At 44.0% G+C, this 15,031-nt stretch overlaps 1 pseudogene; it reads right to left on the bottom strand.

Moving 5' to 3' along the window:
* Window positions 1–1,916: 1,916 nt before the first annotated feature.
* Window positions 1,917–15,031, bottom strand: part of LOC138498296 (RNA demethylase ALKBH5-like) — a 68,238-nt pseudogene continuing 55,123 nt past the window's right edge.

The raw sequence follows: 15,031 nt of genomic DNA, 5'->3' as shown, positions 1-15,031 counted from the left end.
CTGCATTCAAAAAAAACTAAACATTTTCACATATGCAGCTAGAAGGCTGATTCTAAGTTTAAAACTATGACATTTAAACAATTGCAACCTATGTGACACTCAAAAGTAGGTCACTCATTTCTCTTAAACATTGAGATTTTTAATGTCTTTCAGTCCAAATTTACTTAAACTGCTGAAATCCACAGCTCAGCCAGTCTTGTTATAAACCTTCAAGTCACTTCAGAATATGACTTTAGATTGTATCCACCTATCAGTAAGTCTTTCTTTGGCCTGTTTTGGGTTCATTTATTCAGTTTTGCAAAAAGTAAAATCTGGTGTTGTTTTAAAACGCCGGCTTTTGGATAGTGGTGAGTACTGGTACTGCACCCCTTTTTGGGATTTAAGAAAATGAATTCCCAACAGTTATGGGTTTGCTTTTGGCAATCAGCATTGCCACTCCCAATGGTTTCAGACTACTGTGTGGGTAGTCCAATGGTGGTTTTAGGCAGTTTCCTTCTGTGCCCATAACATCGGCAAAAATGAGTGGCAGCCTATTCTTCATGCATTTCCCTGTGCATTTTCTGGGAAGCTCTGGCCATCATGATGTTTTCATGTCAGTACTGCACAGTTTTGAGGTAGGGCTCGGATGCATGGGTAAATACATCCCACAGCCCATCAAGTGTGGTCCTTATAACGTCCCCTTAGAGGATTCTTGCACCATGGATAAAGATTTACTGGAAGTACAGGAGATATTGGACCAAAAGAACTCACTGGATAAAAATAATTCAATAATAAATCTGAATCTGATTGCTGCTCTAACGCTGACATTATCCCTTTACATGAAGCTCCATTAAACGCCCAACGGTCAGATAAGAGATCAATCAACATTAATAGCAATGTTTCATTCACAGCTAATATTTATTGATGGCTTCATAATGGCTATTCAAGTGAATGTGTATAAAAATTCTGAACAAATCACAACTATTTTACAGAATATAATTGAATCAGCCACACCAGACAAACACAGGAGGAGGATTGAACAGGCATGTTCGTGCAATAAATATACATCTATGGAAACCGGAGACATGCATGTGGTACTTCGGTTAAGCCTTGTTCACCCAACAAATCAAGGGAAAGCCGTGTGGAACGAGATTTAACCACAGAAGCCATGGTGAAGCCACCTGCTGAAGTGACAGAGGAGGATATAGTTCCAATTGGCTCAAATAAAAATGAGGAACAAAGGCAGTTGTCTTCGGGAGCTCCAGAAGCTCCAGAAGCTCCAAAAACTCCATCAGTGACTACACACAAAGGTGTTGGATCCGCTGTCAATAAAGGAAACAGTGATTGCACACAAAATAAGGAGAGAACCAGAGCACTAAGGACATTGGAAGCACTAGACAGTGGTTTGAAAAAAAGAAAATATGATATTTTCACCAAACTTAACGAAGCTGATCAAAAAACCTCTTCTCCAAGTGCAAAAAGGGAGCTTTTAAAATCAGCCTTGATGAAACAGAAAACAGAAGCGAAATTACAAACCAACGTTTTTCTCTCACTTAATCGAATTAAGACAAGCGATAACCAACTGCACTTTGAGAAGGCTGCAGATACAGGTTTAAGATCAACTTCGACTGGGTCAGTTGAAAATGGGAATAAATGCCATCTTACTGCAGCAACTAAAACACTGCATTGGAAAAAGCAAGTGAAAGACTTGCCAAATCAGAAGGATACTCTTCCGTTCCTATTGATCATGACTCAATGAAATGTCTTCTGGATTTATCCACTTATACCACCTCTGAGGGGGATGAGTCTAATATAGATGATGGAACCTCTGAACACCTAAATTCAGAGAAAGTGGTTCGAATAGAAGTGACCACGGCCTAAGAGGAAGAGTAAACCTACGAAGCCTCTCCGGCCTTGAAAGTAACAGAAAGATGGGCTCATATTCTGGACCACAAGAAGAATGTAAGAGTAGAACAGAGCAAGGTACAAATGAGGATTCACGAGGATCATGTGAAAATGAGGTCTTCTGAGATGGCAGAGCTTGGTGATCCTAGTCCCGTGAGAACTGTGTCCTTTAACACAGTTAAGAAAACAGAAAGTGGGAGGTAATAATAAACCCCCAAAAGTTCTCTCCATCATAAGGAGAAAGAGGACACAAGAAACAGATTCAGACGAAGAGCCTATGTCTGCGAATGTTAAACGATTACCCGAGCTGCCCTAGATGACAAGTTCCTAAAAGGAAGCACATTCCACGTGTGTCTGATTCAGAAGATGAACCACCTTCAAAATTCATACCAATAAAACTGAAGGCATGTGTGAAAAACAGAGACAGTATTTACAACATTGGAGAAGAAAAGAGCAATTATCTTCAACACTAACAGAAACAGCAAAGTGATGGAGAAGCATCAGCATAAAACTGAGACCTCAACCAGAAATGCTCCTTAAAACCAAAAAGCTGAAGATTTCAGCACATATCGGGCCTCATTACGAGCCAGGCGTTAAGGGTTTTACGGCGCCGTAAACGGCTCCGACCCTTAACGCCTGATTACAAGGTCCGTTTGCGGGATGGTGATTTTAACGCCTGCTTTTTGCAGGCGTTAAAATCCATGCCGCAAAGGGACCTTGGTGCTAAGTACGGTGCCGCAATTTGCGGCACCGTACTTAGCGCCTTCCCCATTCCCATTATGCCCTATGGGGCAAAAATGGGAATGGGGAAGGGCCATGGCGGAAGGGGGAATTACCACTCCGCCAACCTCGGAATGGGGTGGTAATTCCCCATTCCGCCATGGCGGAGTCGGAGAGTTACCGGCATGGACCATGGTGCTACTAGCACCATGGTCCATCCGCCAGGGTCGTAATGAGGCCCATCGTCTCCAAATTGAGAACTTTCATAGAAGAAAGGAGGAAACTGTGTTAAATAGAGCTAACATCCTACGCTTGTTGCATTGCATCCCCACACATAGAAAGATTGCTTCTAGCGATCTTCAACTGATTGAATTTCCTGAAGAAACACAGACTAGACAAAGCGATAATCTATGTTGCCTCTGAAGATATCATGTTTAAGATCATGAAAGCAGCCAGGAAGTTCTGGTCAATGGGCGTTGAGCTATTAGATTATGACAACAAGGAACAACAAGGTGATAGTTCACTGGACTATACATACCAGTCTTCCATTACTCCAGATGGCAACATATATAACAAGCACAACACAGATAAAGACCATAGAGGGAATTTGAGCAATGAAAGAGCCTGTCCTATTAATCTTGGTCATTTAACATGAACTGTAGCTAACAGCACTTCTAAACTCACGACAAAGGGGCGGCCTCAACAAAGAGATGTGAGAACTCAAAACTGGTCGTGGTTGGGCGAGTGCGCTAGTTGGTAATTCTAGCTCATAGCACAAAGAAGAGACGGTGTCTGATGAATCGCATACTCAAAGGAAAGCCGTGTCTCTTGCATCATGGAACACACATGGTTTTTCCCATCTTTTCAACCAGGGAAACCCAATATTTGAACTTTTTGAAATCATATGTCTATAAGAGACATGGTTGTTTGAAGTACCCCTGCTGGAAGGATTTGAGATGTTTATTAACCCTGCAGTAAAAGGAAACAAAGGTCGCCCAATGGCAGGCCTATTGATCGCTTTGAAAAAGAATATAAAATCTCTAGTAATTGAAGGATTCTGTCCGTCACCTTGGATCCAAGCGTTATTGATTCCAACTGACCCAAGATTTCCTAACCAGATTAGAAATGTGCTTCTCTTTAATCTCTACTGAAGTCAGTTACGGTCTTCAGGTGAAAACTTTGTCTCAATGATTCTGGAGACCATGGACAAGGCCAGGGATATAAAATCTGACCTAGAAATTGTACTCTGTGAAGAATTTAACATGCATTGTTTTGATAAAGATGCTAAATTATTGGAAATTTGTCTCATTAACTCCTTAAAACAAGAGGACAGAGGGTTCCTATGGAGAGAGGTGATGGCGGAAAGAAACATCTTCATGGCCAATGCCAACATGCAGGAAGATACTTTAGCCAAAGCAACGTAGAGTAGAGGGAAGGAACATCAAATTCTGGACAATCTATTTGCATCAGACTTTGAGCAGTCTATTAGATTTCTCAATTCGGCCAACAGATAAGAGTTACCATGAGACCCTCAAAACCGCATTGGGAAATTGGTCCTATACTGCACATATCATAACATCGGTGGACTTATATGTGCACCGGGTCACAATAGACTCCGTTTGAACAAGGAAAACTAGCCTATATAATAGAGAATTGCATGCTGGAGTCCTTCAAAGAGGTTGATGGGCATCGCCCAAAGGTGGGTTTTAAGAAGGCTCATGCATTCAATGTGGAAATTATGAGGAGGAAAAAGGCTCTAAAGAGCGACTTGAGAAAGGAGGGAGGTGATTCCTCAGTCATAAAAAACCTGAATATTCATCATAGGAACTGGATGAAAAATCATAGATGGTTGATGCACCAAAAGGAAGCAGAGGAGAATGCTGCTGAATGGAGTATCAGCAGCAACCTGGCAGACTCACTTTGAAGCTCTCTTTAAGTCCAAAGAGGCAATCAGGGCTGAGGACTGCCTTACTAACTCCGCCTAGTCATTCCCAACAGAAAAACGGATATCAAGGCCTTGATTTTAACAGCAAGCAACTCAAGAGCCCTGGGGCCAGACGGCCTGACAAATTGCCAGCTGAAGGAAGGCGCTGAAGGTTGGTCAGAAGTAATGCATGAACAATTCAAAGAGATCAAAAGAATGAAAGAAATACCCCCTTCTTGGTGCTCGTCGATAGTGGTGCAAATTTTCAAAAAGGGCGATAGGTCTGATCCATCTAATTACAGACCTATCGCCCTTCTTGATGAGATGGGCAAAATCTTTGGAGCTCTTATTCTAAGGGCCCTTAACAACTGGAGATATTCAACAGGTCATATTGATGAATGGCAATCAGGATTTGAGAAGGGATTGGGGACTGCTCTAAACCTATTTCTGATCAACTACATTAAGACCATTGTGAAATCAAGTTCAAAGAAGAGGTACATCTTGCATCAATAGACCTCTCTCAGGCCTTCGATGTAATTGAGAGACCTACACTTTGGGAATAGTTGCAGAAAAGGAACTGTCCGTCGGCCCTACAAGAAGCTCTAAGGGCATTGCATACGAACACCAGCATGCGGGTCAAGTTGGACAGAGGAGGAAATTACTCCGACCCAATACCCACTACAAAAGGCCTAAAACAAGGGTGCAGATTGGCACTGATTGTCTTTAACCAGTTCATTTCGGATATCCCATCAGCCTTTGAAAATATTAGATCATTTCTTCCGAGATTGGGCGGTTCAGCTGTGGGTCATCTGCTTTACGCAGATGATCTCATTCTGCTTAATCAAACCAAAGTGGGTCTGCAACGACAGCTGGATGCTGTTTCAAAATACTTACATGGAAATGACCTAAAGGTGAATGTCTCCAAGTCAAGAATTCTCACCTTTGCGGGAAAATAGCAAAAAAAACATTGGGCAAGGAGAAATGGTACTTCAAGGGAGCAATTATACCCTATGTCACAAGTGTGGTCTACCTTGGGGTTACGATCAGCAATAGTAAAATAGAAGCAACTCAGGAACTTAGCCTTACATCGAAGATGAGAAACTTAACTTCTCAGGGGAGAATTATTTTTAGAAAATATTGCAAGTTTACTTTGCAACCAATAATACACTTCTATAACATCAAGGTAATTCCTATTATAACCTATGTCTCAGAATCTACTCTCCTGATATCCAAGGATCTTTGGCCTAAACTAGATGGGGTATACTGGTGAAAGTTACTGGCTCTCCCTGCATGCACCCCTATCGACCTTATACGAGAAGAGTTGTGATTGTCTTCCCTTCTTGCTATAGTCCAATGGAAAACTCTTGCCTTCTTTCGGAAATGTCTTCTAAATAACTGGAAAGGAGGCTTTAAATTACTATATCAAATCTTATGTGAAGACTCTGAACACAACCCTGGCCATCTGAAAAAAAGAACTGTTTAGCCATTCTAGCGGAAGTGAATGTCTCAGAAGATGTATTAAAAACAAATCCTACCAGAGTCGAACGCAAACTTTTAGACTTGGATTGGATATACACAAGGGAAAATGTCAGCACCCTCAGATTGTATGGCCGTAAAAATACAGCACCACCTAGTAACGGAGGGAAAACTCGACAATACTTGAAAAAATTCCCATGGAGACAAAGGAGAATGGAATTCATGAGACTCTGAATGAACTTAATGCCGACAAAAGAAATCCTAGAAGTTAGGAAAATCAAGAGTTTAAGGGATCTCAGCTGCAGTTGGTGCGATGAGCAAAAGGAGACTGTGCACCATTTGATCATGCATTGTCCAGTCCTCAATATTAAGAGAAATAGATGGATGGGCAGATATGTTGGGAAACTCGCAACAAGATCATCGGACCACTTGTGGATCGTGTTTTTAGGATGCAGTAATACTACATTGGTGCTAGTAGTACTTGGCCTTTTGAAAGAAATCTTCTCAATTACAGACCAGGCTGATGAGCCCACTTAGACATATAAGAATGATTTGGTGCTGAAATAGAAGAACTGTTACGCTTACCTTTGCTTTCACTTAGTTCCATGGATGCTTTTCTACTTCTTTCTCTTTTGTGTGTTTGTCTTTGTCTCTTCTAATTTTTGTACAAGCTTAAGGTTTTCATTTGTAAAACCTAATGCCTAATAAAATAAAAAATAAAAAAATAAAAAAAACAAATAATTTGTTTTTCTGGAATTCTATACAATAATTGTTAGACTCATTAAAGGTTTAGGGCCTCATTACACGTTAGGCGGTGGACCAAGGTGCTATTAGCACCTTGGTCCATGCCGGTAAAATACCGGCATCGCCTTGGAGGAAAGGGGAATTACCACCCTATTCCAAGGTTGGTGGGGCGGTAATTCCCCCTTCCCCCATTGCCCTTCCCCATTCCCATTTTTGCCCCATAGGGCATAATGGGAATGGGGAAGGTGCTAATTACGGCACCGCAAACTGCAGTACCGTAATTAGCTCCCTGGTCCCTTTGCGGGTTGGTTTTTAACGCCTGCAAAAAGCAGGCGTTAAAGTCTCCAACCTGCAAAGGGACCTCGTAGTCAGGCGGTAAGGGTTAACGGTCACCAGTACCATTAACGGTGACCGTTAACCCTTACCGCCGTCCGTGTAATGAGGCCCTTAGTCTGTTCTTAAACACCTCAATTTCACAATGCAGACACAAACTTCCAAAAAGCATTCAGAGTAGAATAAGCATCCATTTCGGCCTATGTATTTGCAGTTATAGCATGTTTTATTCTGCTGTTGTCTCTGTTACCATCATCACAAGACATTCCATCTCATTGTCCTCGTCACTTGACAAAATTCGTTTGCCTAAAAGTTTGTGTACAGTGTAGAAATGTTTGACCATAGCACATAAAGTGGCCTATCTCCCTGGCATGCTGTTCAGGATGTTTGTTTGCATGTATGAGGTAATGAGTGCCCAGAGTGGTGCAGTGTGAGTCCGCTGCTTGTCCTGCACTACTCTAAATTCTTTTAATACACAGTTATGAACCCTCCCAATGGTATGTATTTTGCTAGCCTGAAAAGTCGATCCATGCAGGCCTGACATGTGGCCAACTTTGCACCAGACCTGCAGATGAACTGGCCTGCTGTTAAATCTCAGTTACCAGTTTAATGGTATCCACTAGAGAGTGTAATTTGCTTTCGGACTTTGACAACATTCAGACATGTAATTGCTCGGTGGGTGGAGCCCTTGCTGCTGCGATGTGTTTGTGATCTGCAGGTTGCAGTTTCATAAACCAACAACGCCAACTCAGCCTTTCATCCTTCTGTGGTCGATTAAGTAGTACCAAACACAGGTCGGGTGATTTAGTTTGTATATTTGTTCTATATAAAGCACTTAAGTAAGTTCTATATATTAACACATCATTATCACTTGGTCTTGGACATCTGCTTGCATGGCAATATGGGCCTATACACACTGATATTAATCATATTTATGGTGATCCATTCTTGTATGAAATGTATATCACATTATAGTGTACTTAGGCACAATGATATGTGATGCCACTTCCTCTTTTGTCAAGGGGTGAAAGGTTGTGTTCCATCACTTTCCGTGATGTCACTTCGGGGTGGTGTCAAATAACATCACTTCCTGTGATTTCATCTGAGATCAAGGGTCATGTGATGTCACTTCCGCTACCCCGGGCATTTTGGTGAAATGATGTCCCTGCCACCATGCCACCAAAATGGGACGAATCCAGTCGCTCAGTGCGAGCGTGACCCCCGGAAGGTCTTGGATAGCAGGGACCCCTGTTATTCAAGTCATTCTGGGGTGTACCAGCACTGCGTGCGGAGCGACGGCAATGCAGTTGCCAAGCAGCCCTGTGTGTGGTGCGCTGCGCTGTGCTATGTCAGCGTGCCACTCACAGGTTTGTTTCATTTAATTATCGGGGCTGGTTCTCAGTCAGGGCCCTGACTGTGCACCAGCCATGTGGGAGGCATGGTGGGTGCATCGGGCACCAGACAGGAGTCTGGGGGGTGCCTGGCCTCCGTGCTCCCTCCCTGTCTCCACCCCCTGCTACTCCATGCAAATGATGGCAATGCCAGGATATGCAATGCTTTCCCAGGGAATATTTTTTACGGGCTGAGCATGTGACTGCATGCCATATTTAATAAAGCCAGACACGTGAACATTCCCAGTGCATTTTTGTGTGTCTTTTTTTTTTAACTTATTTTCATAGGAGTTTTTTTTTTTTTACAATAATGCCTTCAAGTACCTTGCAGGCCCAACTGATACAGCATTTTGATTAATTGCAAACAACCAAACAACCAAACAAGCATATTTACCAGAAATCTTGCTGTAAATGCACCATTCTCCCCCACCCCCATTTCCTCCCAACGAGTTGAAAAATATCAAAATGGTCATTCCTTGAAGGGTTGTGTTTTATGTGTCCTTTAGGTGCATACCTATTTAGTGTCAACAGGAAGGTTATATGCAGATGCAAACTGAACTGTGTTCATTACCCCACTTACTGAGTCTCCCTAGGCTAGGCGCAAGAGCTTGTTCTACTTCTCCGAGTTTACAGTGCCTCCACCAGAATCAGATTTTGACCTGGGGCTCGAAGGTGGAAAAATAACTCCCACATCAAAGCGCACTAGACTCCAAACAATTGTTCACATGTTTTACTGAATGGTTCACAGACTAAAAATATTGAGGAGCAACCACAGCTCTATTTATAGATATCCCTCCACACATTGATGGCATAATTCACCCAAGCACAGATGCCTGTCTCAGAGAGTAAGCACTTGGATATGTGAGTAGGCCTGTCTGGATGAGGAAGCACTTGCATGGGTGCTTAAGCCTGTCTGGGTGAGTCAGCACTTGCATGGGAGTTTAAGCCTGTCTGGGTAAGGCAGCACTCAAAATGATTATTGCACCTGCCTGGTTCAGACAGCACTTGGGTGATGTGGCATTTGGAAGGGTGCTCAATTCTGGCTGGGTAAGGCAGCACTCGAAAGGGTACTTAAATCTCTCTGGACAAAGCAGCACTTGGAAGGGTGTTTAAGCCTGTCTGGTTGAGACAGCACTTGAAAGGGTGCTTAGGACTTTCTGGGTGAAGAAACACATGGAAGGGTGATTATGCATGCCTGGGCAAGACAGCACTTGTCAGGGTGCTTAAGGCTGTCTGGGTAAAGCATCACTTGCAAGGGTGCTTAAGCCTCTCAGGGTGAGACAACAGTTGGAAGGGTTATTAAGCCTGTCTGGGCGAGACAGCACTTGGAAGGGTGCTTAAGTCAGTATGAATGAGGCAGCACTTAGAAGGGTGATTATGCCCGTTTTAGGTGAGACAGGACTTGGAAGGGTGCTTAAATCTCTCTGGATGAAGCAGCACTTGCAATGGTGCTTAGACCTGTCTGGTTTAGGCCACACTTGGAACGATGCTTAAGCCTGTCTGGGTGAGAAAGCACTTGCAAAGGTGCTTAAACATGTCTGGGCGAGACAGCACTTGGAAGGGTGCTTAAGTCAGTATGAATGAGGCAGCACTTAGAAGGGTGATTATGCCCGTCTTAGGTGAGACAGGACTTGGAAGGGTGCTTAAATCTCTCTGGATGAAGCAGCACTTGCAATGCTGCTTAGGCCTGTCTGGTTTAGGCCACACTTGGAACGATGCTTAAGCCTGTCTGGGTGAGAAAGCACTTGCAAAGGTGCTTAAACATGTCTGGGCAAGACAGCACTTGGAAGGATGCTTAGGTCAGTATGAATGAGGCAGCACTTAGAAGGGTGATTATGTCCGTCTTAGGTGAGACAGGACTTGGAAGGGTGCTTAAATCTCTCTGGCTGAAGCAGCACTTTCAATGGTGCTTAGACCTGTCTGGTTTAGGCCACACTTGGAACGATGCTTAAGCCTGTCTGGGTGAGAAAGCACTTGCAAAGGTGCTTAAACATGTCTGGGTGAGACAGCACTTGGAAGGGTGCTTAAGCCAGTATGAATGAGGCAGCACTTGGAAGGGTGATTATGCCCGTCTTAGGTGAGACAGCACTTGGAAGGGTGCTTAAATCTCTCTGGATGAAGCAGCACTTGCAAGGGTGCTTAGACCTGTCTGGTTTAGGCCACACTTGGAACAATGCTTAAGATTGTCTGGGCGAGAAAGCACTTTGAAGGGTGCTTAAGCATGTCTGGGCGAGACAGCACTTGGAAGGGTGCTTAAGCCAGTATGACTGAGGCAGCACTTGGAAGGGTGATTATGCCCATCTTAGGTGAGACAGCACTTGGAAGGGTGCTTAAATCTCTCTGGATGAAGCAGCACTTGCAAGGGTGCTTAGACCTGTCTGGTTTAGGCCACACTTGGAACGATGCTTAAGCCTGTCTGGGCGAGAAGGCACTTAGAAGGGTGCTTAAGCCTGTCTGTGTGAGATGGCATTTGGAAGGGTGCTTAAGCTTGTCTGGGTGAGGCATCACCTGGAATAGTGATCAAGCTTGTCTGGGCAAGACAGCACTTGAAATAGCGATTAATCCTCTCTGGGTGTGACAGCACTTGGAAGGGTGCTTATACCTGCCTGGTTTAGGCAGCACTTGGAAGTATGCTTAAGCCTGTCTGGGCAAGACAGAACTTGAAATGGTGCTTCAGCCTGTCTGGGTGAGGCAGCATTTGGAAGAGTGATTAAGCCTGTCTGGGCGAGGCATCACTTGGAAGGGTGCTTAAGCCTGTCTGAGCAAGAGAGCATTTAGAAGGGTGCTTAAACCTATCTGGGTGAGCCAACATTTGGAAGGGTACTTAAGCTTGTCTGGGTCAGGCAGCACTTGGAACAGTGATTAAGCCTGTCTAGACCACACAGTTTTGAAGGGTGCTTAAGCCTGTCTAGTTGAGGCAGCATTTGGAAGGGTGCTTAAGCTTGTTTGGGTCAGGCAGCACTTGGAACAGTGATTACGCCTATCTGGGTGAGGCAGCATTTGAAAGGGTGCTTAAATCTTTCTGGAGAAAGAAGCCCATGGTAGGGTGCTTATACCTGTTTCGTTTTGGCCGCACTTGGAAGAGTGCTTAAGCTGTCTTTGCGAGACAGCACTTGGAATGCTGCTTAAATTTGTCTGGGTGAGGTAGCACTTGGAAAGGTGCTTAAGCCTGTCTGGGTGAGGCAGCATTTGGAATGGTGCTTAAGACTAGCTGATTGAGGCAGCACTTTGAATAGTGATTAATCCTGTGTAGAGGAGCAAATGAATGCTTCCACAGGAAGTCCCGCCCCTATTCTGCCTATATGTTGGAAACTGTGACATGTGCAACACCAGTAATGGTGCCTATTACACGAAAAGCCTTGGACACAAGGTATCCACTGAGAAAACCATATGTGATGTATCCCCGAAGAGATGGCGGTCTCCTGAGGGAGGTCCCTGAAGAAGTGGCAAGATTTGAAAAGGAGAGGCTGGTGACATCCACAGAAATGAGCGTGAAGCACTGAGAAGGATGACCGAAGAAGAGAATGCATAAACTGTGTAGAATCTGATGGCGAAGTAAAGAATCGAGAAAACGTTCATGTGCGGAATGAAGATTGCACGTGTGAGAAGCACTGCAGAATATGCAAGCCATTTTATAAATGTACAGATGCTGTAACGTAAGTAGACTAAGTAATCGTGAAGGCTGGTTATATGTAGTGAATAGATTGCAGGCAGTGCCGGAAATATATATATGCATGTAGAATCTGGACATTCAGTGTCACAATTTTAGTAAGCGCAACCCATGGAGAAAGGAGGATTGATAGCTGAGTCTGTGTCGCAGCAAAGAAATAAGCCGGGGCTCGAAGATGGACCAAAGGAAGACTGCTTGGCATGGTGTCAAAAGCTAAAGTAGCCAAAACTGGTTATCAGTCCTTGAAAAACATTAAATGTGAGACACTGAGGCATCCCTTGTTAAGTTGCAAAGAGGGAACACCATGAGTGCCAAGTTTCTTTATTCAAGACAATTAAATGCTATAAAATGGGCCGATTCACAGTCTCCTGTCATGTGAGTCCAAGATGGAAATAGAAGTGGGCATGTAGACTTGAACCTTGATAAGAACATGCTCACACTCCTTTCTATTCCCAGAGAGGAAAAGCAACTACAAGGCCAAGTTCAAAGACAATCTGAATGGCAGAAGGCATGAGCAATTAGAGATGTTGGGCTAATTGGCCGGGGAGGTACGGTCAAGTCCACCTACCAGCACCTAGGGTACCAGCTTACGTGCTGCTAGAGAATCAAATGTTCCAGAAGGGTACAAGTGTGCCAACCAACTGTAGAGGGACATAACATGAAGGGGCTTATTTTTTGAGAGCCAATGATGTATTGTGTTTCTAATAACTGTTGAAGCTGACTTGCACTAAGGGAGGGCATAAGTTGTCCACCTTACTATAGAGACCCAATCACAATCCAATCCTTTATAGAAAGTATACTTAGATACTCCCCTTGGTCCTATCACAATTACCTTTAGGTTTTCTTAGCTTGCCATGTAGTATGACGTCACGTATGATAGGTTGTTGCTATAAAAGTACTCTTTTTTTATGAAATACTTTGAGACTATGCTGTGCGACATCCGTTGATGTCCGTTGTACTCCCCGTGTTAGATAATTGAGAATAAAACATAGAAATGTTGCCAACTTCCTGAGTCGGTCTTCTTGTTGGTGTAAGAGTTATTCTGCATCCTGTCCATCGTACGATGTGTTACCTTAATTAAAAGGACCATAAGGGTTCACTTGTCTGGGCAAGACAGCACTTGTAAGGGTGCTTAAATCTGTCTGGATGAAGCAGCACTTGTAAGGGTGCTTATACCTGCCTGGTTTAGGCAGCACTTGGAAGGGTGTTTAAGCCTGTCTGGGTGAGACAGCACTTGGAATGGTGCCAAAGCCTGTCTTGGTGGGGCATCAATTGGAAGGGTGCTTAAGCCTGTCTGGGTGAGACAGCACTTGGAATGGTGCCAAAGCCTGTCTTGGTGGGGCATCAATTGGAAGGGTGCTTAAGCCTGTCTGGGTGAGACAGCACTTGGAATGATGCCAAAGCCTGTCTTGGTGGGGCATCAATTCGAAGGGTGCCTAAGCCTGTATGGGGGAGTCAGCTCTTGAACAAAGAGAGCTGATAAACCAAGCTGATAACGACTGGTCTAGCTTCCTGTCTGTCTTAAACTGCGCCATTAGGTTCCGACATTTGGTGTCTGTGCACATATCTTCAATGCATTTCATCCAAGATGAGCTCTTTACCTATTTTGAGCTTGGAGCTCGAGTAAATCATATCACTTTAATACAGATTGTGGATTTTCGGAACTACTGTTCATCTGAAAAATGTTCTCCTCTTTGGATAAAGAGCCCACTGAGCTCTTCTTTTTAAACAACCCAAGACTGACTCTGCAAAAACGTTTCCCGCTTTCTCCACCAGGGACAGTGTCTCACCTCCTCGAGGCCATTGTCACCGCATCTTATAGACAGGTGCTGTGACGTATTTCCAGGGCATCTGTCTCCCAGTGCTCAGTTGTACCTGTGCATGCAAAGGAACCCTCTTGTCAAGCTCCGAGTCTTTACTGTGAGTCCATGGGCCTAATTGTATGGATGGAAAGGGTGTTAGTCCCCCCAACTTTCATGCCACGCCCTTTTATTTCCCTCATTTGATCGGGGCCCTGTCCTTTCGATGTCATGCCCGCCCCCAACATTATCAGCAAAGTTACTCTACTGGGTGAGTTAACAGCCAATAAATACTTTTTATAGTATGAGAATGGCAAGAGTGCTAAGCAGTGTGGGCTTTTGCCTCTCGTTTGTGGGATGCAATGTTCTCTGCAAGTGGTGCAGTGGAAGAGCTCAGGAGACCCTGGCATGGTGGTGGCAGCCGGTGAAATGCGATTTGGTCGAATTCTTTTTGTCGAATTCGATTTGTTCAAATCTTTTAATTTATTTTTTAACATTTGGCCGCAAATATACGCGGAGGGAGAACCCCCACAGCCCCCCGCCCAGACCTCCCCCTTCTTTATTATTAGGATTACCCACCCACCCACACATATTTGCAGCCAAATTTTGCAAAAAATATGCTGCGAATTCGAATGCGACGAATTCTGCCGAAATGTCATCTCCTCATGCCGAGGCAGACAGGCATTCTGTTTAGCCTTTTCAGGGCAACCCTGGCACATGGGGAGACGGTGTGGCTTGATGGGTTATTTGGGGCCCTCACACATGTTCCCTAAAATGCCTTAAGGTTTAGGAAAGCCGAGATGATGTGTCCCTCCCCAGTGCACTTTGTGACAAACGACTGTTGGCATAAGGCCTTGGTTGGGTGGAGGTCAGCTTAGGCCACTTTGTGGGGAAAATGTTGATATAGTTCAAAACAAATACTGCAAAGGCGTCAGAAGTGCAACTCTCGTTGCCTTCACTCTAACAACCAATGCCGGAACATCCATTCATTAAATAAACAGACAACTCCATTTGTGTTTTTTTTTTTTCATGTATTGTTTTTTCAATGTAAATCCCCAGTAGAAGAAATCCTCTTAGCAAGCATGTTGAT

The sequence above is a fragment of the Ambystoma mexicanum genome, chromosome 5q, assembly GCF_040938575.1.
Source record: "Ambystoma mexicanum isolate Mex_15411 chromosome 5q, UKY_AmexF1_1, whole genome shotgun sequence".
Classification (NCBI taxonomy): Eukaryota; Metazoa; Chordata; class Amphibia; order Caudata; family Ambystomatidae; genus Ambystoma; species Ambystoma mexicanum.
The sequence above is the reverse complement of the archived record's forward strand: the minus strand, read 5'-3'. Positions and strand labels throughout refer to the sequence as shown.